The 22,661-nt window shown below is 30.6% G+C and overlaps 5 long non-coding RNA genes across 5 annotated transcripts in view; 4 read left to right on the forward strand and 1 right to left on the reverse strand.

Moving 5' to 3' along the window:
- LOC139819576 (uncharacterized) overlaps positions 1-22,661 on the reverse strand; it is a 159,554-nt gene that overhangs the window by 112,264 nt on the left and 24,629 nt on the right. The gene's annotated exons all lie outside the window — the stretch shown is intronic.
- On the forward strand, positions 6,037-7,523 carry LOC139818960 (uncharacterized). The gene is made up of 3 exons (XR_011733563.1): positions 6,037-6,128; positions 6,214-6,320; positions 7,215-7,523. It is a non-coding gene; the product is annotated as an uncharacterized lncRNA (long non-coding RNA).
- LOC139818895 (uncharacterized) lies at positions 10,896-11,953 on the forward strand. Its single transcript, XR_011733553.1, has 3 exons — positions 10,896-11,032; positions 11,119-11,224; positions 11,813-11,953. It is a non-coding gene; the product is annotated as an uncharacterized lncRNA (long non-coding RNA).
- Positions 11,976-14,117, forward strand: LOC139818896 (uncharacterized). Its single transcript, XR_011733554.1, has 3 exons — positions 11,976-13,219; positions 13,454-13,590; positions 13,875-14,117. It is a non-coding gene; the product is annotated as an uncharacterized lncRNA (long non-coding RNA).
- On the forward strand, positions 15,112-16,165 carry LOC139818952 (uncharacterized). The gene is made up of 3 exons (XR_011733560.1): positions 15,112-15,167; positions 15,253-15,358; positions 15,935-16,165. It is a non-coding gene; the product is annotated as an uncharacterized lncRNA (long non-coding RNA).

Genomic DNA, 22,661 nt, shown 5'->3' on the forward strand with positions numbered 1-22,661 from the left:
AACGTAATGCAACTTTAATGAGAAATATACAGCAATCTGTAGTATGAGTAACTCTAAATATGAAGATAACGCAATGGGTCGCTTGTGCATTTCGCTTTTCTTATGATATTTTTTTAACGACAAAAAAGAATGTTCTGTTGTTGCGCATATCTTCCCGATATAAAGGAGCTACCGCTCGGAGTTTATTTCACGGCAATCTCTTGCCTGTTTTACGGCTAACACGTCACGACGTGCGTGGCGAAGCTGAAAAACCAAGCCGTGGGGCAGTGGAGAGCGGACGAAGCATCTTGCCAAACGAAGGGAGACTTTATGATACTCTTCTCAACGCTTTCTCACTGTTACTTTTTACGGGTCATCACTTTTTTCAGCGTTGCAGATTTGATTCGTAGAGCCCATTCGAGGGCATGTCGTTTGGATTGCAGGCAAATTTTCGTGATCGCGATTTCTTTGAACTCCTCCGAGACTATAACTGGAGAAGCTTTAAAGCTCCCACTGAATGTCCTCGAGAGAATGTCCAACACGATTTAACACTACTATATAATAATAAAATATTCTAATCTAAAAAAAGTTAATGTAACAAGGTAAAATATAATTTAATACATATCATGATTTTTTTAAACATTAGATAATAATTTGTTAATTCTGTCCGTTGGAAGGATATCTTAATTATCATCTTCATATTTTTTCTATTTCTTTATTAGTATTATTATTTATCCTTCATCGTAAATGCAATCTATGTAGCAAAAAAGTCTGTAACGTTATAATTATAAATAATAGAATCGCGATATTCGTACAAAAATGAATACAATTTATCAATAATCATGCACTTCAATGCAAGCGCATCTATGTAAGATACGCAAGCGATTAATACATCTCTATTATAGTATAGGTACTATACATTGATCGCGCATGCATTGCGCGAGATAACGTTCGTACTGTAACGAGAATTGGGGATTGTCGTAAAACAGCGTCTAGCCATAGTAGAGACATAGTTTTAGCTAATTCGCGAGAAGACGTGTGTCTCTCTCTCTCTCTCTCTCTCTCTCTCTCTCTCTCTCTCTCTCTTTCTCTCTCTCCATCTCGCTTTGCCTCGCGTCTCTATCTATCTGTCGAAATCGTCTCCACTTTGCTTCCGAAGCGGTTCCGCGTAGCGGCGGCCACCCGGACGGTCAGCGTGGACCCTACTGCGCGTAAATCACGGCACTGCCGCAGATCCAATTATCAAATTGTCCGGCACTTCAGCCTAGAGAGACTCCGCTCTCCGTTTCGACCGTGGCTGGTGGAAGCGACGACGCCGGGCGACGTTTACGCCGAAGAACGCGAATGAGACGACTGGAAGGCCGGAGTCCGCTAACTAAGGGAGCGATAGATCCTACAGAGCAAAACCACGAAAGACGGGGACGACGACGTTAGCGGCGAAGATTTATCGCTTAAGTGACTCTATCGAGGCGAGACCTCGTGCATGTCGAGAAAGACAGAGACAGAGAGAGAGAGAGGGTCGGAGAGGAAAGAGAAGAAAATATTTTTTTTACTATATAAATCAATTATTCGATAAGGTTCGAGAGCATTTTATGCAGATCAATATTCATATACTTCACTAGATAATAACGAATTAAACGATAGCCTCCAACACGAACAAATGTATCTATTGAATTCCAATATCGCTCCAGAATGATCAAAACAAAAGAGCTATCGGAAAATTTTGATAGTTTAAGTAATTATTTCAACCGCGCGAGACAGATAACGAAAATTGCTTATTGAGCGTCCCTTATATCTTTCATTGAGATTAACTTTTCGCGGTTGAATGTCTCCTAATCGCATTTTTTACTTACATAGTTTTACTAAACAATAATTCGTTGTCGCATAGAAATATGTAAAACAATATAAATATCTGTCAAGTAATGTTTATGAATATTTTGTTTTTAGTTGGAAGTTTTAATTTGACAGCTTTAGATTAATAAAAATATTGTTTTGGTTGTATTCGAATTGATGAATTGATGTAATCGCGTAACAATTACATCGCGTCCAATAAACTAGCTGTTACATCTTGCAACAAGCAACTCTGGTAAATTATCGATTTTATGTAGACGTCGAGAATAATCGATCGTGTAAGGCTTTGAAATAATATATTAAAATTATAACTTTTATATCTTTTTCTAGCAGGTTATATAGAGTTTATCATAACATTTAGTAATTAACTTTGGTCACTGATTAATGAGCAATTAGCGATAAATTCAGGTTATTTGGAAATCTATTGTCATGTCGGCAAAAGTAATTATTCATATGTGGTGTTGAACTGCAATTTTGTATATTATATTTACTCATATTTTTCTAATATAATAATTCATAAAAATATATATATATCTCTCTCTTTACTATAATTATAAAATAATATTGAAATAATTCGTTCTTCTTATTGATTTCGACAGTCAACATTTTCAGCTATTAAACGTGGTGGGATAGCTGTTGTTTTTATCCGAGACATTTACGGTAATTTCATAACGAGCTTAATGGTTTCTTAGGGGTTGAGCCGTCGCGTGTAACGGAAAGGAGTGGTTAGCTCGGAAGTGTAAGTCGGAAGTGCGTGTAGATGTTGCACTGTGTTAAGGAAAGGGTGTACAAATGTACACACTCTCTGCACGCAAGACTAATTCAGATATCAGCCTGGAAGCGAAGGTAATTCATTCACCACGTCTAAAACACGACAATTCTATTATGATCGTTCTATTATCAGAATTGACGTAGAAGTCATAACGGAAATATACTGACCTGATAATAGCGTATGTGTCTCTCACGTGTGTGTCTCTCAATTTTTGAGACAGATAGAAATTAATTCATTTAGACGTGAAATACGACAATCTAATTAAGAACATCGCTTCTTAATTATATATATATACATATATTCCAAAGAGTTCTGTTTTGATGAGATTGATCACTCGTATACCCATACATTGTGATTATAAGCCTAAAACAGGCCTTTTTTCAATCGTAAACATGAAAAAAAACATCAGATATACATATATATATATATATATATATATATATATATAATTATATATTTTAAAAGCCTGTTTTAGGCTTATAATCACAATGTATGGGTATACAACTGATCAATCTCATCAAAACAGAACTCTTCGGAAAATACCGGGACAAAAGATAACGTTATTATCGTTCCTTCGAAAGAGCTCCTGCTTCTAGAGTGTGATTCACGTTACTTTAACGACCGCGTGACACATGCGGTTACGTCGCAATATACATCGATATAATTGCAAATGCTTGAATCTCGTTCGGCGATAACTCGAGCATTTCATCGCGAGATGCAGAATCCAGACTGTCGAATGCATTCCACGTTGAAAAATGCAATTTTTGCCGTACTTGCACTAGAATTTCCTATTCCATCGAATTTCCGTTTTAACGTTTTGTCTTCATAACACGTCGTAACTTCATAACAGAATCTTTTTCCCGATTTTTTTATTATCTTCGGCCGCGGCTATACATCTGGCTTTGTAATTGTGCAATTATCGTCATAATGACATGATTCACCACTCATCAGTTAGTCCAGAATCAGGACCGAATTTGATAAACGTTTTAATCGTTTACATTGCATTAAATTACAGATAATGGCGCACTCAATTAAGCGAACTTTGCGCGTAGAGAGAAAATATTATATATGATAGCTACGGGGGATTTGGTTCGGAGATTGAGTGACAGTGGGAATTAGGCGTTTACATATTTTTGGCTGTACGCTGCATCGGTTGTTTGTTATTAATGCATGTAATTAATACTATATGTACAAATTATACAAATTACATAATTCATTATAACATCTATGTACTATTGATACCGTTAATTTAGCTACATGAAAATACTTGAAATTTATGAGGATTCATAGGGAAAAGTTAAAATCGCATCTCTCACAGAGAAAATAATAAAAATTGCCTAACATTTTATGTTACTTAGAAATGTATATTAGAGTAGAAATACATATAGAAAAATAAACAATAATGAGAGTATTTATTTTTCATATTTTATTTTGATTCTGTATTATATTATTATATTATTTGTATAATGTTTTGATATATTGTCATATTGGTAAATTAATAACTATTGACTTTAAAGAGCAATCTATCTCGTTCAAAAAAGCGCTCTTTAAAACACTCTCTAGGGTAAACTCGAGTCCTATCCATACAGAAAAGATGGCAAACCTATGTTCTTTCAATCTAGCTCGCCATGAAACATCGAATGAACATGGGTTGGCCATCTTTCCTGTATGGCCATCTTACCTAAGTTTACCCTATAAAAGTACGACATTAAAATAAACAAATGTGATAATGATAATTATGTAGAATTGTTTAATTTGAACTAATGAATGTTAAGTTCTATTAATGCTTAATAAACGGTATCTTTCGGATAAGAAATCGCGGTAAACTATTATGGTGGACAATTTCCCGAAAAATACGAAGGGGTTTCTTCTACAGGGAGGAACGACAACTGAATCAATTTGGAGAACGGTTTTGATAGGCCGAATGACACGCGAGCGCGTTATACGGCGGGTGTTCTGAAATATTACACCGGTGGTGCCGCCAATTATCGCCCGACAGCGAGCGAAAAACGTAATGGACGATTACAACTAACATCAAATCGTGACACTTTCGGACAATAAAAAGTCGGGAATGTGCAAACTGCCCTGCGCGCCGTGACGGCACGACGACACTGCTGACAAAACGTGATTATATTTTGCTACATCATACGCGCGAAATCGGGGCCAAATGTCGAAATAATAACTTTGCGCAGATACATTATAGTGAGGAAGGCGGAAACGAAATAATGTTATCAGGGGCTGCAAACCGTATTATTATTGTTAGATCAATTTTGGATTTGACAGGCGCGTTAAATAATAATTCCCGCGCTTGCTATCTCAAAAAGATCTTTGGATAATCAGCAATTAGTAACGTTGCTAACATATTATTGTATAATGCAGTATGACTATAATACAATTAAACATGTTTTAATACAAATTATGTAATATTGCACGTAGGCATGTGCTTTATTAAATACTTGTATCTCACGTTAAACATTTAAGATGACAATCTAGCTAAAGTAAAAATTCAACAATATTTAAGTTCAATATGTTACAACAAGTTTGATGAAGTCTTCTTTCGACTCAAATGAGTCGAAAGTTCTTCGTCACATTGTATCTGTTAAACTATTAGCATTTTCTTACGCATGTCTATTTACTTTTGTTATCTTAATGTAGTACTAAATCTTGATTAATTTGTAATTTACGATATTTGTTGGGATGTTTGCATGTCTTATCATGCTTTGCGTCGAAGTAAACACGAACAACATCTTCCTATTTTGATGATAAAATTAGAAATGATAGCTGTAGAGCGAGGTTTTACGTTTGCAAATGAGGAAGAAGAATTGGAAAGATACAATGATGATTCATCCAAACACTACGTATAGCACGATTTATTATAAAGTTTAGCATTTTTGATCGAAAGTATTAAAAACTAAAAGTATTATTATTATCAAAAGCATTATTCTAAAAGGATATTTTGTTGGCTTATTGCACAAATCACATTTCAATGTTATGATTATAAAATTAACAGAATTAAATCTTATACATTTTACAGATACTAAAATCCATCTCTCGCGGTATTACTTATTGTTAGTGATATTTTTATTGCAGTGAGTACGCTGTGGCTGGTTGTCACGATATCGAATATATACGGATAAATAAAGAAGCGACGCAATTACACCGCGATGCTATCACGAGGAAAGGCTTTCGTTTTCGTGATATTGTCTCTGGGGGGGGGGGGGGTTTATAATTTTTCCCACTTTTTGTCAAAATCTACAAACATAAATCTTTACGTAATGTGTTACGATAATAGATCTAAACGATAATAAATAATAGATCTAAACGATAATAAATAATAGATCTAAACGATAATAGATATCAGCGGCGGGCATAAACAGGACGTAAGCTGATAAAAATTTTCAAAGTGCACTACAAACCACATACTTAAAAAGATTATCATTCTATATTTCTATGCATCAATGATTCTGTATATAAGCTGACCGATCACCGAACTGATTCAGTTTGAATTTCACTGAGCTGACTACAGGTGAGGATACGAAAGCTTCATCTCTATATAGTTTAAAAGTATTTTTCTACTTTCTCAATAATTCTACATATATTTTATAAAACAGGAAATCTCTCAAGCAATTAATAAAAAATGGGAAAATTCATCGTGGTTCTTTGCTTTACGCTTCTCGCAATGAATTTGGTCATGGCCTGCAAAAAACTCGGAGCACGCGTAAGTACCATTGTATGATATTATGTTTTGAACTGTAATATATCTATGTGTATCTCTACATTTTTTATTAATTCAAATATTTGTTTCGTGAAAACCATTAAATTAATTAATATAACTTAATAGTATACTTTTTAAAAATATGATGGATTCTATATATGTAATTTATAGATGACATAAATTGAAAATTTAACAAATGTAGTGAGATTTTTATACACTTGATTGTTATTTATATATTATATATTTATGTATATATATATATACATAAATATATATATATATATATATATATATATGTGTGTGTGTGTGTGTGTGTGTGTGTGTGTGTGTGTGTGTGTGTGTGTGTGTGTGTGTACATATACATAATATTTTAATCCGGTGTATTAAACATGTTTTCTGTACACGGAGAAAATTTTATAGTAAATATTACTATGGTGTCGCACTAGCTGCGGACCATCGAGGAATTTCAAGTTAAAATACTATAATTATTGTTTTAAAAACGATAAAATAACGTAATTTTTACCATAAACATAGTAATTTAACTTAAAATTCCTCGATGGTCCGCAGCTAGTGCGACACCATAGTAATATTTACTATAAAATTTTCTCCGTGTATGTAAGGAAAACGTTTCATCTCTTTCCTCCAAGTTATACACAATTAAACAGAATAAAGAAAGAGTAAAATATATTGCTGTATAAAGTGTCACTTTTTGAATATTTTAAATAGTGAGTAATGACAAGATTTGAGTATTGATTACAGGGAACAATTTTATAAATGTGTGAATAATACGGATTAAGTCAGAAGTGGCGAAAGTGCATTGAGTTTAAGTTTAAATAATTAAGTTATGTAATACGAAAGACATCGTGCAAAATAATAATCTCGCGTAATCTTTTTCAGTGCAACAATGACGCTGAATGTTGCAAGAAATTGCAGTGTGATCGATAGGGTGATGCTTATCGATGCACCGGGCTCGGTGCACTGGAAGATCGGCCATTGACGTCGCAAGACCAGGAGGACCATGGGGCCCCGGAGGCCCAGCAGGCGCAGGAGCAGAATGGCCACAACATGAACCTGCCCCTGCCCTATAATCATAAATGATAGCTCGACCTGGACTTTGTTGCGTGGAACTATGATTTAATCTTGACTGATTTAAAAATATGTCAAAATTTACACAATAATTGAAAATATATACTTGCTTAATCATTATCCAGCAATATACTCTTTATGTCTCAACTAAAAACCCTTCTTCACATTATCAACCAAATTGAAGTCGATTTGTTGAACAGCAAAAATAATTCATTTTATATGATATTTTTATAAAAATAAGAACGTAGAGGAGACCGGGGCTCGTTGGCACCGTTTTCACAATTTCGGCACTTGAGCTTTTAAACAACTAATTTTCATGATTAAACAGTGCTAATATGATAGAGAAAACCTTTCTCTACATTTTTATGCCAGGAACGCTCTTGTATACTGTATAGTTTCTTTGTAATAAGTGAAATACGAACATGCTGCATTGTAGCCAACTTGCCGATAGTAGGGTAGGTTGGCTATGCGACAAAAGTCCATGTTAAATTAATGAAAACGTAGTAGAAACACAAAACGGGTAACAGATATGTACTTCTTGATAAAGATTGTATCTTTTAAAGTTATTTCGTAATAATCAAATAGCGAAATGCTGTTGTAGAAGAACAATTGTAAACTATTTTAGATATAGCTTTCTTCAATATAAAAATATTAATATAAATATATATCTAGCTTCTATCAGCATTGACAGCATTGTAGGTAGCAAATCACATGCTCGCACAGATCTCACGCGCGCGGCAACAAGTCAAGCTAAGCATGCCTTGATATGAGCCAACATACCCCATCCCTACATATGTTTAATTTCAGTCATTTTCTTACAATAAATTACTGTTGTTTCTCAAAATGACATGTCGTATAGTAATAGAAACTTTTCTTCTAACTAATAATTCGTCACTTTAATTTACTTCTCAAACTGAAGAGCATTAATTCGATATTTTGAAACGCTCGAAAATTTACTTGCCACCTCTTGAATTAGAGTTTTCTCTTTTTCTATTGTAATACTTGTTTGATTTAAATAAAACTTTGGGAAAAGCACCTATATCATAAAAGAGACGTTTTGTGATAACTTTTCTATTATTTCTTTCGCTATAAATACATAAACGGAACGCATTGCCAACTTGCCTCTTGTGCCAACAAGCCCCGGGTTCCCCTACTCTGGTATTTATATTAGAAACAAGTATACATATAACAGCAGAATAAACGATAACGAAAAAGAAGGGAAAACTCTACGTCTTCTTTGCAGACAAGGCAGCGCGATAAGGTGAACAGAAAGAAACTATGGAAAATTCTGGAAGAACGCGGTATAAATAGGAAACTAATCGACAGAATAAAAGATATTTATGAGGAAACAATCAACAGAGTAATCGTAGGAGACAAATGCACAGAGTTCTGGACAGAAAGAAGGTTGAGGCAAAGATGCCCATTGAGCCCACTCCTGTTCATAACATTTATCACGGACGTAGAAGATTTTCTAAAGAAAGGCAGAATGGAGGCGTAAAATTAATAAGAAGGAGAATATATACCTTGGCGTACGCAGACGACCTAGCGATGATGGCGGAGACGGAAAGAGAAATGAAGAAAATGCTGAAAAGCCTAAAAAGATATTTAGAGGAAAAAGAACTGACTTTAAACGCAGATAAATCTAAAATGTTGGTCTTTTGTAAGAAAGAGAGAATTAAACAAGAAAGGAACTGGAAATGGAAGGACAACAAAACAGAAGAAATCAAGGAGTTCAAATATCTGGGATTTACATTTAAGAAATGCAACACCGATGAAGCACACATAAAAGATATAGTAAGAAGAGCAGTAGCAGCCATGGCACAGGTTTGGGGAATAGGTGAAAGGAAATTTGGAGGAGACTTCGACAGGAGAATGATGATGTTTAATGTCATGGTCAAAAGCATACTCTTATACGGAGTAGAAATATGGAGATGGAAAGAATGGAAGGAGATAAAAGCACTTCAAGAAAGATACATAAGATGGATATTAGGCTTAGATGCACGCCAGGCTATATAATCAGAGAGGAAACAAAGATAAAACAAATCAGTATAGAAGCTGGAGGAAGGGAACTAAAATACAAAAAAAAAATAAAAGGAATGACTGGCAACGAAATACTGAGAAAATGCAGAAGAGAAATCAGCAATATAGAATGAGAGGAGACACAATGGGGCAGAAGGATGTAGACGTTTTACGAGGAGGGCGGATTAAACTAGTGGACGAAGCAAGGGAGGAACAGAGAAAAAACACGATAGAAGAATGGACAACCAACTTATACAAAGAGAAAAAATTGGAAAAGAGAGGAAAGAAGATGGAGAGATCAAAATCAACGAAAGAATACAACAGGTGGAAAACAAGTGAAAGAGCGAAATATTTGGAGTGGAAAGGAAAAGGCACAAAGATGAAAACAATTGCAAGATTCAGATGCGGAAACGAATGGAAAGGTAATAGATACTGGGAGGAAGAAGGCAAGAAAATGTGCAGGTTGTGTGAAGAAAGAGAGAAATCCTGGCACCATATACTAATAAGAGAATGTCCAGAATCAAAAGCAGCCAATCCGAGCGAAGAATTTATAATGGCAGAAGACGGAAAAGGAATAGAATGGATGCTGAAGTTGTGCAATAAAAAGAAAGAGAGAAAAAAATTGAGGAGACAAGAAATAAGGGTATAAATTAATATAGAAAAAGTGCAGAAATACAGAACATGTATCCCGAAATGGGAATCATTATCCTAAATAAAAAAAAACAATTAACAGTATATATAGGTAATAAACATTTAAAGAAAAATATGCTTAATTATATTTAAAAAAATTAATATTAATACATTTAAATTTTTTATAATTTGACACTGCATATATGTATAATTATTTATATACTTATTAATGATTATGGCATATAATAAATATTTAATTCGAGATCTAGCGTATCATGATTGCAACAATGTATATAATATTTCTGTGTTGATTGCATTTATTTGGTAAATGTTTATAACATATGTATAAAATCTCGTGTAAATAGTAACTCGATAAAATTTAAAAACGCAAAATTTTCTTACTAATTTGATTAAGCAGAATGCGACAATATCGTTCTAAAATACGTAGTAGTTAAGAAAATCTAGTTCAGAACGTATTCTTTAGTTTTAATTATAGATTTTATTATAAACTTTGCAAGAAATTTAAATATATAGGCAAAATAAAGTAATACAATAATTAATAATTACTAATTTAAAATTGTTTTAGATCACGATATTGAATATACGGATAAATAAAGAAGCGACGCAATTACACCGCGATGCTATCACGAGGAAAGGCTTTCGTTATCGTGATATTTTCTCTGCGGGGGAGGGTTTATAATTTTTCCAACTCTTTGTCAAGACCCACGAACATAGATCTTTACGTAATGTGTTGACTATGATTCTCACGGTATTTGCGCAATTGATGAAGCCTGATAAACGATAATAGATATCAGCGACGGGCACAAACAGACGTAGGCTCATAAAAACTTTCAAGGTGCACTATACGCCCACATACTTAAAGAGATTATTATTCTATATTTCTATGCACCAATGATTCTGTATATAAGCTGAGCAATCACCGAACTGATTCAGTTTGAATTTTACTGAGCTGACTACAGGTGAGGATACGAAAGCTTCATCTCTATTAGTTTAAAAGTATTTTTTTACTTTCTCAATAGTTCTACATATATACTTTATAAAACAGGAAATCTCTCAAGCAATTAATCGAAATGGGAAAATTCATCGTGCTTCTTTGCTTTACGCTTCTCGCAATAACTTCGGTCATGGCCTGCAAGGGACCCGGAGTCGAGGTAAGTACCATTGCATGATATTATGTTTTGAACTGTAATATATGTGTATCTCCAAATTTTTTATTAATTTATATATTTGTTTCGTGAAAACCATTAAATTAATTAATATAACTTAATAGTATACTTTTTAAAAATATGATGGATTCTATATGTAATTTATAGAGATTACATAAATTGAAAATTTGACAAATGTAGTGAGATTTTTATACTTGATTGTTATTTATATGTTATATATTTATGTATATGTATACATATACATAATATTTTAATCCGGTGTATTAAACATGTTTTCTGTATGTAAGGAACACGTTTCATCTCTTTCCTCCAAGTTATACACAATTAAGCAGAATAAAGAAAGTTATATAAAAGAAAGAAAATATATTGCTGTATAAAGTGTCATATTTTGAATATTTTAAGTAGTGAGTAATGACAAGATTTGAGTGTTGATTACAGGGTATAATTTTATAAATGTGATAATACGAATTAAGTCAAAAGTGACGAAAGTGCATTGAGTTTAAGTTTAAATAATTAAGTTATGTAATACGACAGACATCGTGCAAGATAATAATCTTGCGTAATCTTTTTCAGTGCAACTCTGATGCTGAATGTTGCGGGGCATTTGTGTGTAATCCATGGGCTGGTGTTTGCACCGGAGGACCGGGCACAGGCAACGGAAGACCAGGAGGACCATGGGGACCCGGAGGTCCAGGCGCTGACGTAGAATGGCCACAAAATGAACCTGCCCCTGCCCAATAATCATAAATGATGGCTCGACCTAGACTTTGTTGCGTAGAACTATGATTTAATCTTGATTGATTTAAAAATATGTGAAAATTTACACAATAATTGGAAATATACACTTGCTTAGTCATTACCCAGCAATATACTCTTTATGTCTCAATGACTAAGAACCCTTCTTCAACATTATCAACCAAATTAAAGTTGATTTGTTGAATAGCAAAAATAATTCATTTTATATGATAATATTTTTATAAAAATAAGAACGTACTCTGGTATTTATATTAGAAACAAGTATACATATACATGACGTAAATTATAAAATAAACAACAACGATAATCAACCCGCATGTAATAAATAAATAAAAAATTATATAATAATATTAAATTACAATGTCTTTAGTCTTGTTAGTTAAATTATAGATATAATATGGTGACTGTAATTTGCTGCGAGATAAATTTCCTTTTTAGTTTCCGCTGGAATATGCAACTGTTGCAACTAAATAATGTATGTTTGCTTAAAATATTTAGCAATAATTCATCTTATCTTGAATAGCCAGCGGCGATATTTGATTAGAATCAAAAGACAATTAAATTTGAAACGGTATTAAAAAGCGGTCTTATTAAACATTTATTATTAAAAATTATTGTATTTTAAAAATAATAACTTTTACTTTTTTAACAAAAACTTTTTCACAATTATAATAGTTAATCTCAATATTCTGATCATCCTAAATTTCTCTAACAAATCCTCTGATAAATTCCTTTAATAAATCCACTATAAGAGATTTATTTAAAAATCTTTTATAGTTGATACAATTTCTTTAATGCAGTTGTTTAATAATGAAATAGAATTGTAATAATGTGACAAAACTATTTATACAATTGCGTTTTATACTTTGATTATTATATTATGTAATTTAATCCTATTTAATATACTGAATATTGCAAAAGATTCTAACGTAGGTATACAAAATGCAAAATAATCCGATCTGCAAATACGGAACTGCAATAAACGTACTTCTTACGGTTGAAATTGATAATTTGGATTAAAAAGATGAGAACTTTGTACGTCTTTGAAAACAAATATTTTCTTTCGTATAGCAAATGACGTAAGCAGTACATTTCCGATATTTTCGATTTACACAAGTGCGATACAAACTATAAATACTCCTCGAAGATAAAAAAATTCGTCAGTTACGATCACATCGTACGATCAGTGTAACCAACTCACTCTCCAAGAACAATTCTTAATAGGTAAGTTCTTAAATTCATCAAATTTTTTAAAAATAAAGGCTGAGAGTCGCAATTAATAATCAACTATTTTTATAAAACTATCTGTATTATGTTAATAATAAAATATTTCTTATTTTATTAGTTTCGTCATTTAAAACATATATTTAAATTTATTATGGTGATTTTTATAGCAATATTATCAAATTATTGTATCGCATGTCCGTTGTAGATATTATATGTAAGAAATAATTACAGAAAATATTGGCAAGATGAAGTTCGTTATTTTCACCATTTTCATTATGATTGCTATGGCTATAGCATACAAGCGAGGAAAGCATAGTGAAGAATCTTATGAGAGTTATGAAGCATCCTGCGTTTCTTTGAGTCACCCTGTATGTATTTCGATTGCATTTATGTATACAAGAGACAGTTATTTTTATAGTAATGATTATAGACGAAAAAAGAATGAGAAAAATTAAATTATAATTAAGAAATTATAAATTTGTTTTATATATTCTACGTATAATTCGTATAATTTTATTATATGTATTAAAAGAAAGAGACCAGATGCTATTTTAAATCTGTGTTGATATATATATATATATCAGCAATATTAACTAATGTTAATTTTTAATATTAAAACATATCTCTAATTATTATATTATAAATATTTTAGTGTAGACAAACTAGTGAGTGCTGTCGCAATCTGAAATGTCAGGAACATGCTAACATATGTGTGCAACAATACCCGAGGTCCAAAGGAGATACAAGACCTCGTGGACGACAAATGCCATATTAATAAGGATTGATATTTCTTTATATCTGACTACGGCACTACTTTTCTTTCATATATATATTTATATATTATGTGTGTAAAAAAGAAGTTTCTATGTTATATGTAACCTTAAATAAAGACATTCACAGGAGCTATCAATATTCTTTGTCTTATTTAATAACAATTAATACTATATATAGGTAGTAAACATTTAAAGAAAAATATGTTTAATAATATAAAAAAAATTTTAATATCAATACATTTAAATTTTTATAATTTGCCACTGCATATATGTATAATTATTTATTTACTTATTAATGATTATGGCTTATTTACTTATTAATGATTATACAATGATTATTTAGTTCGAGATCTAGCGTATCATGATTGCAACGATGTATTATAATATTTCTTTGTTGATTGCATTTATTTTGTAAATGTTTATAACATATGTATAAAATCTCGTGTAAACAGAATTTAAAAAAGCAAAATTTTCTTACTAATTTGATTAAGCAGAATGCGACAATATCGTTCTGAAATACGTAGTTAAGAAAATCTAGTTTATAACGTATTTTTTAGTTTTAATTGTAAATTATTATAAACTTTGCAAGAAATTTTAATATATAGGCAAAATAAAGTACGATAATTAATAATTATTAATTTAAAATTGTTTTAGATCTATTTCAAGATAACTGCATTATTTAATATATTTTTAGTTTTAGAATTAATCGCTTTTAATATCTATATATTTAAATAAAACAAATAATTACTAAAATCAGCGTAGGTATCGTTTACTCGTCCCAACTGGCCAAGTTTATTTAAAAAACGCGTCAAATAATTACTTTTGAAAGTTACTTCAGCATAATCGTACACAACATCACAAAACTAAGTATAGAAAAGAACAAAAAATGCTTATGGAATTAGTATGTGCGTACTGAACTTCTACACATAATAAGTAATTCTGTCGATAACAATCATAATTAAATTTGCGCAATTGATGAAGCCTGATAAACGATAAATAGATATCAGCGACGGGCATAAACAGGACGTAGGCTGATAAAAATTTTCAAAGTGCACTACAAACCACATACTTAAAGAGATTATCATTCTATATTTCTATGCACCAATGATTCTGTATATAAGCTGAGCGATCACCGAACTGATTCACTTTGAATTTCACTGAGCTGACTACAGGTGAGGATACGAAAGCTTCATCTCTATATAGTTTAAAAGTATTGTTCTACTTTCTCAATAGTTCTACATATACTTTATAAAACAGGAAATCTCTCAAGCAATTAATCGAAATGGGAAAATTCATCGTGCTTCTTTGCTTTACGCTTCTCGCAATGACTTTGGTCATGGCCTGTGTACCACACGGAGGAATCGTAAGTACCATTGCATGATATTATGCTTTGAACTGTAATATATGTGTATCTCCACATTTTTTATTAATTCATATATTTGTTTCGTAAAAACCATTAAATTAATTAATATAACTTAATAGTATACTTTTTAAAAATATGATGGATTCTATGTGTAATTTATAGAGATGACATAAATTGAAAATTTAGCAAATGTAGTGAGATTTTTATACTTGATTGTTATTTATATATAATATATTTATGTTATATATATATACATAATATTTTAATCCGGTGTATTTAAAATGTTTTCTGTATGTAAGGAACACGTTTCATCTCTTTCCTCCAAGTTATACACAATTAAGCAGAATAAAGAAAGAGTAAAATATATTGTTGTATAAAGTGTCACATTTTGAATATTTTAAGTAGTGAGTAATGACAAGATTTGAGTGTTGATTACAGGGAACAATTTTATAAATGTGTGGATAATACGGATTAAGTCAGAAGTGACAAAAGTGCATTGAGTTTAAATTTAAATAATTAAGTTATGTAATACAAAAGACATCGTGCAAGATAATAATCTCATGTAATCTTTTTCAGTGCGCGAGTAGTTTTCAGTGTTGCGGAACTTTCGTGTGTCATAAATATACTAATCGTTGCACTACCCCATGGTACCGAGAAGACCCACATGAACCTGTTCCTGCTCAATAATCATAAATGGTATAGCTCAACCTGGACTTTGTTGCGTAGAACTATGATTCAATATTGATTGATTTAAAAATATGTGAAAATTTACTCAATAATTGAAAATATACACTTACTTAGTCATTATCCAGCAATATACTTTTTATGTCTCAATGACTAAAAACCCTTCTTCAACATTATCAACCAAATTGAAGTCGATTTGTTGAACAGCAAAAATATTTCATTTTATACGATAATATTTTTATAAAAATAAGAACGTACTCTGGTATTTATATTAAAAACAAATATACATGTACATGACGTAAATTATAAAATAAACAACCACGATAATTAACCCATGTAATAAATAAATAAAAAATTATATAATAATATTAAATTACGATGTCTTGAGTCTCTTGTTACTTAAATTATATAATATGGTGACTCGGGATACAACGGTAGATATAAGGACATAATGGCGCAAAAGAAGCCAAAATATTTGAGAGAAAAAGGGCACAAAGAGAGCTAAAAGTTGATTGCGAGATAGAGGTGTGGAAACGAAGAGGAAAGAAACAGATTCTGGGCGACGGCGGAAAGAAGAAAATGTCAGTTTGTGAAGAAGAAGAAGGAACAATTGAGCATATACTGACACATGTAGATAGAGAGAGTAGGATTAGAGTGAGGGATTTTTTAGGAGAAAAAGGAAAGTTAGCGAATGTGAAATGTATGAAAGAATTAGGAAAAATAAGAGAGAATAAGAGAAAGGAAAAAGGAATGGATGAAGGAGTGAATGTAAAGTAAACGAATTTTAAACCAAGTCCCGAGTTTTAGGCTGGAAGGCCGAACCAAATAATGTATTATTATTATTATACATATATGGTGACTGTAATTTGCTGCGAGATAAATTTCCTTTTTAGTTTCCGTTGGAATATGCAACTGTTGCAATTGAATAATGTATGTTTGCTTAAAATATTTAGCAATAATTCATCTTATCTTAAATAGCCAACGGCGATATTTAATTAGAATCGAAAGACAATTAAATTTGAAACGGTATTATTAAACATTTATTATTAGAAATTATTATATTTTAAAAATAATAACTTTTACTCTTTTAACAAAAACTTTTTCACAATTATAATATTAATCTCTATATTCTCTGATCAACCTAAATTCCTCTAATAAATCCTCTGATAAATTCCTTTAATAAATCCACTATAAAAAATTTATTTAAAAATCTTTTATAGTTGATACAATTTCTTTAATGCAGTTGTTTAATAATAAAATAAAATTGTAATAATGTGGCAAAATTATTTATACAATTGCGTTTTATACTTTGATTATTATATTATGTAATTTAATCCTATTTAATATACTGAATATTGCAAAAGATTCTAACGTAGGTACACAAAATGCAAAATACTCCGATCTGCAAATACGGAACTGCAATAAATGTACTTCTTAGTGCATACAAGACCTCATGGACGACAAATGCCATACTAATAAGAATTGATATTTATTTATATCTGACTACGACACTACTTTTCTTTCATATATATATATGTGTAAAAAAGAAGACAGTTTCTATATTATATGTAACCTTAAATAAAGACATTCACAAGAGCTATCAATGTTCGTTGTCTTATTTAATAAAAATTAACACTGTATATAGGTAGTAAACATAAGTAAAGAAAAATATGCTTAATAATATAAAAAAAATTTTAATATCAATACATTAAAATTTTTTATAATTTGCCACTGCATATGTGTAGAATTATTTATTTACTTATTAATGATTATGGCATATAATGATTATTTAATTCGAGATCTAGCGTATCATGATTGCAACGATGTATATAATATTTCTGTGTTGATTGCATTTATTTTGTAAATGTTTATAACATATGTATAAAATCTCGTGTAAATAGTAACTCGACAGAATTTAAAAAAGCAAAATTTTCTTACTAATTTGATTAAGCAGAATGTGACAATATCGTAGTTAAGAAAATCTAGTTTAAAACGTATTTTTTAGTTTTAATTATAAATTATAATTATAAATTATTATAAACTTTGCAAGAAATTTAAATATATAAGCAAAATAAAGTAATACAATAATTAATAATTAATAATTATTAATTAATTTAAAATTGTTTTAGATCTATTTCAAGATAACTGCATTATTTAATTATATTTTTAGTTTTAGAATTAACCGTTTTTAACATCTATATATTTAAATAAAACAAATAATTACTTTTGAAAGTTACTTCAGCATAATCGTACATATAACATCACAAAACTAAGTATAAGAAAGAACAAAAAATGCTTACGGAATTAGTATGTGCGTATCAAACTTCTACACATAATAATTAATTCTCTCGATAACAGTCACAATTAAAAAATTATTATTAAAATTATTATACTTCGAAAATAACATTAATTTTTTTAAGATGTTTTTTAAGACTATAATCTTGAAAAAGATTATAATAGCTAACTCCTATTTTGATACTTCTAAATGTTTATAACAGATTCATCAAAAAATCTTTTAGTTAATATAATTTTCTCAATGCAGTTGTTTAATAATAAAATAGATTTGTAATAATGTAACAAAACAATTTATACAATTGAATTTTATAACTTAATTATTATGTTAATTGTTATGTAATTTAATCCTACAGAATATATCGAACATTGTAAAACGTTCTGACGTCAATAAAATGCAAAATACTCCGATCTGCAAAATACGGAACTGATGAAATATGAACCTCTTACGGTTATGACTAATAATTAGTATTAAAGAGGCAAGAATGTAACTTCACAACAGTTTGCCTATATAAACAGATGTCTCCTTTCATATAGTAGCTACGTAATATATTTCCGATATCTTCAATTTGCACAAGTGCGATATAAAGTATAAATACTCTTCGAAGAACAAATTATCTGTCAGTTGTGATCATATCGTATAACTTACATAACGAATTTGCTCTCAAAGATAAACGGTAAGTTCATATCTAATTTATTTATCTAATTTCTTAAATAAAGATTAAAAATCCAAATTAGCAATAAACTATTTCTATAAAACTATTTGTTTTATATTAATAATAAAATATTTTATGCAACACGTGCATGGAAAGTGCCCCATTACGTACGCTACGCGTGCGTGATAGACCACTTTCCAGGCACTTGCAACGTAAAATAGGGTGTGTAAGCCGTGCATAAAGATGAAAATTCCCGGGTGCGGAGTTTACGCACGAGCCGAAGGCGAGTCATCTTTACTTACGGCACTTGTTACACAAATAACTATTTTTTATATTATTTAGAAAATAAATTTTAGCAGTCTCAAAAGATATATATTTACGTGAAGTTAATTAATATCGTAATTTTTATAAAAAAATATTATTATATTATTATATTATTATATTGCATGCGTGTACCGAGTTGTAGATATTATAAGAAATAATAATTACAGAAAATATTGGCAAAATAAAGTTCATTATTTTCACTGTTTTTGTCATGATTGCTGTAACTGTGGTTGCTTCTAACGAATGTAGTCCTTGGCTTGGTTTAGTAAGTATTATAAAGACAGACGAAAAAAATTCGTGAGAGAAAACAGATTAAAATTAAGAAATTTTTAATTTATGTTTCGTTTTCTGTATAATTCACATGAACTTATTATATTAAGACAATGTTTTAAACCTGCCGATTTGTCGGCAATATTAATTTTTAATATTGAAACATATCTCTAATTATTATATTACAAATATTCTAGTGTCACCAATATGAGGATTGCTGTCGTTATTTGGTATGTTCGTCCTATACTGCCAAATGTGTACCAAAAGGCGGTCTGATTATACCTGGACAAGATAAAAGACCTCTTGGCCCTGGACCATATCCACCAAATATACCATCAGAATAATACTTACAGTAATATCGCTTAACACTTCTTTATATCGACCATATAATGCTATTTTTCTCCCATATAATTATTAAAGAAAAGAGCATTCTATATTATATATATAACTTTAAATAAAGAGCTATCAATATTCCTTGTTTTACTTATTAATAATTATGTGTATATGTAATATATATTTATAACAGAACATGTTTAACAACTATATAAAAATTTTTTGATATCAACATATTTAAATTTGTATTGGTATTGTATATGCATATGGGATTATTTATTTATTAATACAATCGTGTAACGATAATTATCACTCAATTCTATCGTATCATGATAGCAATGATGCATATAATTTTTCTATGTCGATTGCATTTATTTTGTACATATAAAATATCATTTTTAATAATTAAATAAATAATAAAATAAATAACATCATTTTGAAATAATTACATATTCAGAAAATCTAGTTTAGAATGTATTCTTAATTTTCATTGTAGGTAATTATAAATTTTTCAAAAAGTTTAGATGTACCTATATTCAAAATATAAAATAATATGATGATTAAAGGTGGTCCTTTCGCGGACCCAGCTAGTCAAGTAACAGTCCGTCATGAGGTAATTGAAAACAGACATATTGACAAACATTACACAACATCCCAATAATTATAATAATATAATATGATTTTACACGCACGATTTAATCGTATTTAATTATTTACTAATTAAAAAAATATCACAATAGTAGTGCGGTTGGACTCGATTTAGGTTAGGTCAGGCATGACAGTACGAGTAAAGCAATATGCGATTGGACCACTACTTATTTAACCTCATATATCAGAGCAAAACATTCGGCAAGCCTTTATTTTCAAGGTATGTACGAAATCCGGAAACTTCAGGGAATATTTTAAGACATGAATAATGTATTCATCTGATCGCTAAGTACATGTATTATTCGTTGAAAACCTCGGACGTGGCGATTTGCATCATTCTATCTTTCTCGTTCATTAGATGTAAACAAGGATAGAATGACAATGGCACGCTCCGCGAACGCACATTTAGAATGACTTATTTCTTGTAAAGTGTCGGTAACCTCACTTGATTTTTCGTACACATGCCCCTTATTACTGTATATTTAACATATATCAAATTTAGGTACCTATCTAATACTTGTTCTCAAAAGCACATAAAGTGCTTTTTTGGTTTTAACACGCTGTCTTTAATATACATTTAATAATTATTTTTGAAAAAAAAAAAAAACTAGCGTAATCGTACATTTTACCTAAGTAGTATCAAAAGCAAGTAAAAGAGAATAAAAAAAGCTTATAGAATTACTACGTACGTACTAAAACTGTACTTACACAATCATTAATTCTTCGATAATATAATGGTTAAAACGAATTAGACGACCGCGCCATTATTATTTGGAGGGATTATTGTAAATATATCTGCGGGCATAATCGGATGTGCTTGAAATTTAATATCTATTATTATGCTATAGTTTCTACCATGAATGCTATGTTTAGTTGTTTTAGATGCATAATTAAATATACATTAATTAAACAACGAGATAATGTGTATGTAAAAAGGTCGATGTGTGTGTAGTATTCCGAACACTATAAATACAGAATTAAAATTAGATAAAAAATATTAGGTTACAAATAAAACTTAATTTCTCTTTTCATGTAAAATATATGTACATGAATTTATTTATATATTAACCGATAAAAAAATTGCATTAATTTCTATGTTATTTTTGTATAAACAGCATAATATTATAAATGTTACATCAAGTGTACACGCAGTGACTTGACGTGTTGGTATTTCGCTTCTTAGAGCATTATATTATTAAATAGTCGATCCACATGATCGCAAACGTCACTTAATTACAGAGCAATTGGCCAACTATTACATTTTGTCGACAAACAAAAGTAACATGGCTGTGTAAAACTCTATAAATGTTACACAAAACATGTGTTTATGGACAATATAAATGCAATATAAATGAGCATGATATTTAATAATATAGAAATAATTGGTATTATGTTGCACTTTGTTAAACTGGATCTGACATACGCACGTACTCTTTATACGTTTATATTTTCACCAATTAAATGCAAATTCTCGGGTATTTATATTGTTCCGTATTAATTTTCAACAATATGTATACAGTCAAAATCGGTAACGCGTTTTACATTACTGGTATAGAATAAAAGCTGCTTATATTTTCTAGTTGTTTTACTCCCTTATCTGCGAATTGATTATATATAGATGTTTATTTTTTTATTATCAGTATCAGTTGTAAGTAGTAGCGTGATCGTAAGTGCGAGACAATATACTTCTTCTCGCGATTATAAATTTAGACACAAAAATTTTTGATTCGAGAATTAAATTCTTCCTAAACAAACAAAGCGCATGCAAACCCGTCTTGTTTCTTGAACATCTTTTATACGTAAACGTAAATATACATCGAAAACTCTGAAATGGCAACGATACTCGAACGTACGGCGGTAAATCCGTGAAACGCGACTGTCGTTTAAAAGCGTCAAGTGTGCTGCCACGGATATATTAAAAAAAAAAAGGTTAATTCGGCTCATGATGTGTCGAAGCTTCGCCGATGACAGGAAAAAAACCCCCGACTATTTCTATTCAGCTACTATGGGCGAACAAAAGGACAATGCTACCGGATGATTCAGTTTCCTTTCCTGTTGTTTCCTGTCAACCGAATTAAAGAACAAGAGCGCTTTGT

This window comes from Temnothorax longispinosus, chromosome 9, assembly GCF_030848805.1.
Source record: "Temnothorax longispinosus isolate EJ_2023e chromosome 9, Tlon_JGU_v1, whole genome shotgun sequence".
NCBI lineage: Eukaryota > Metazoa > Arthropoda > Insecta > Hymenoptera > Formicidae > Temnothorax > Temnothorax longispinosus.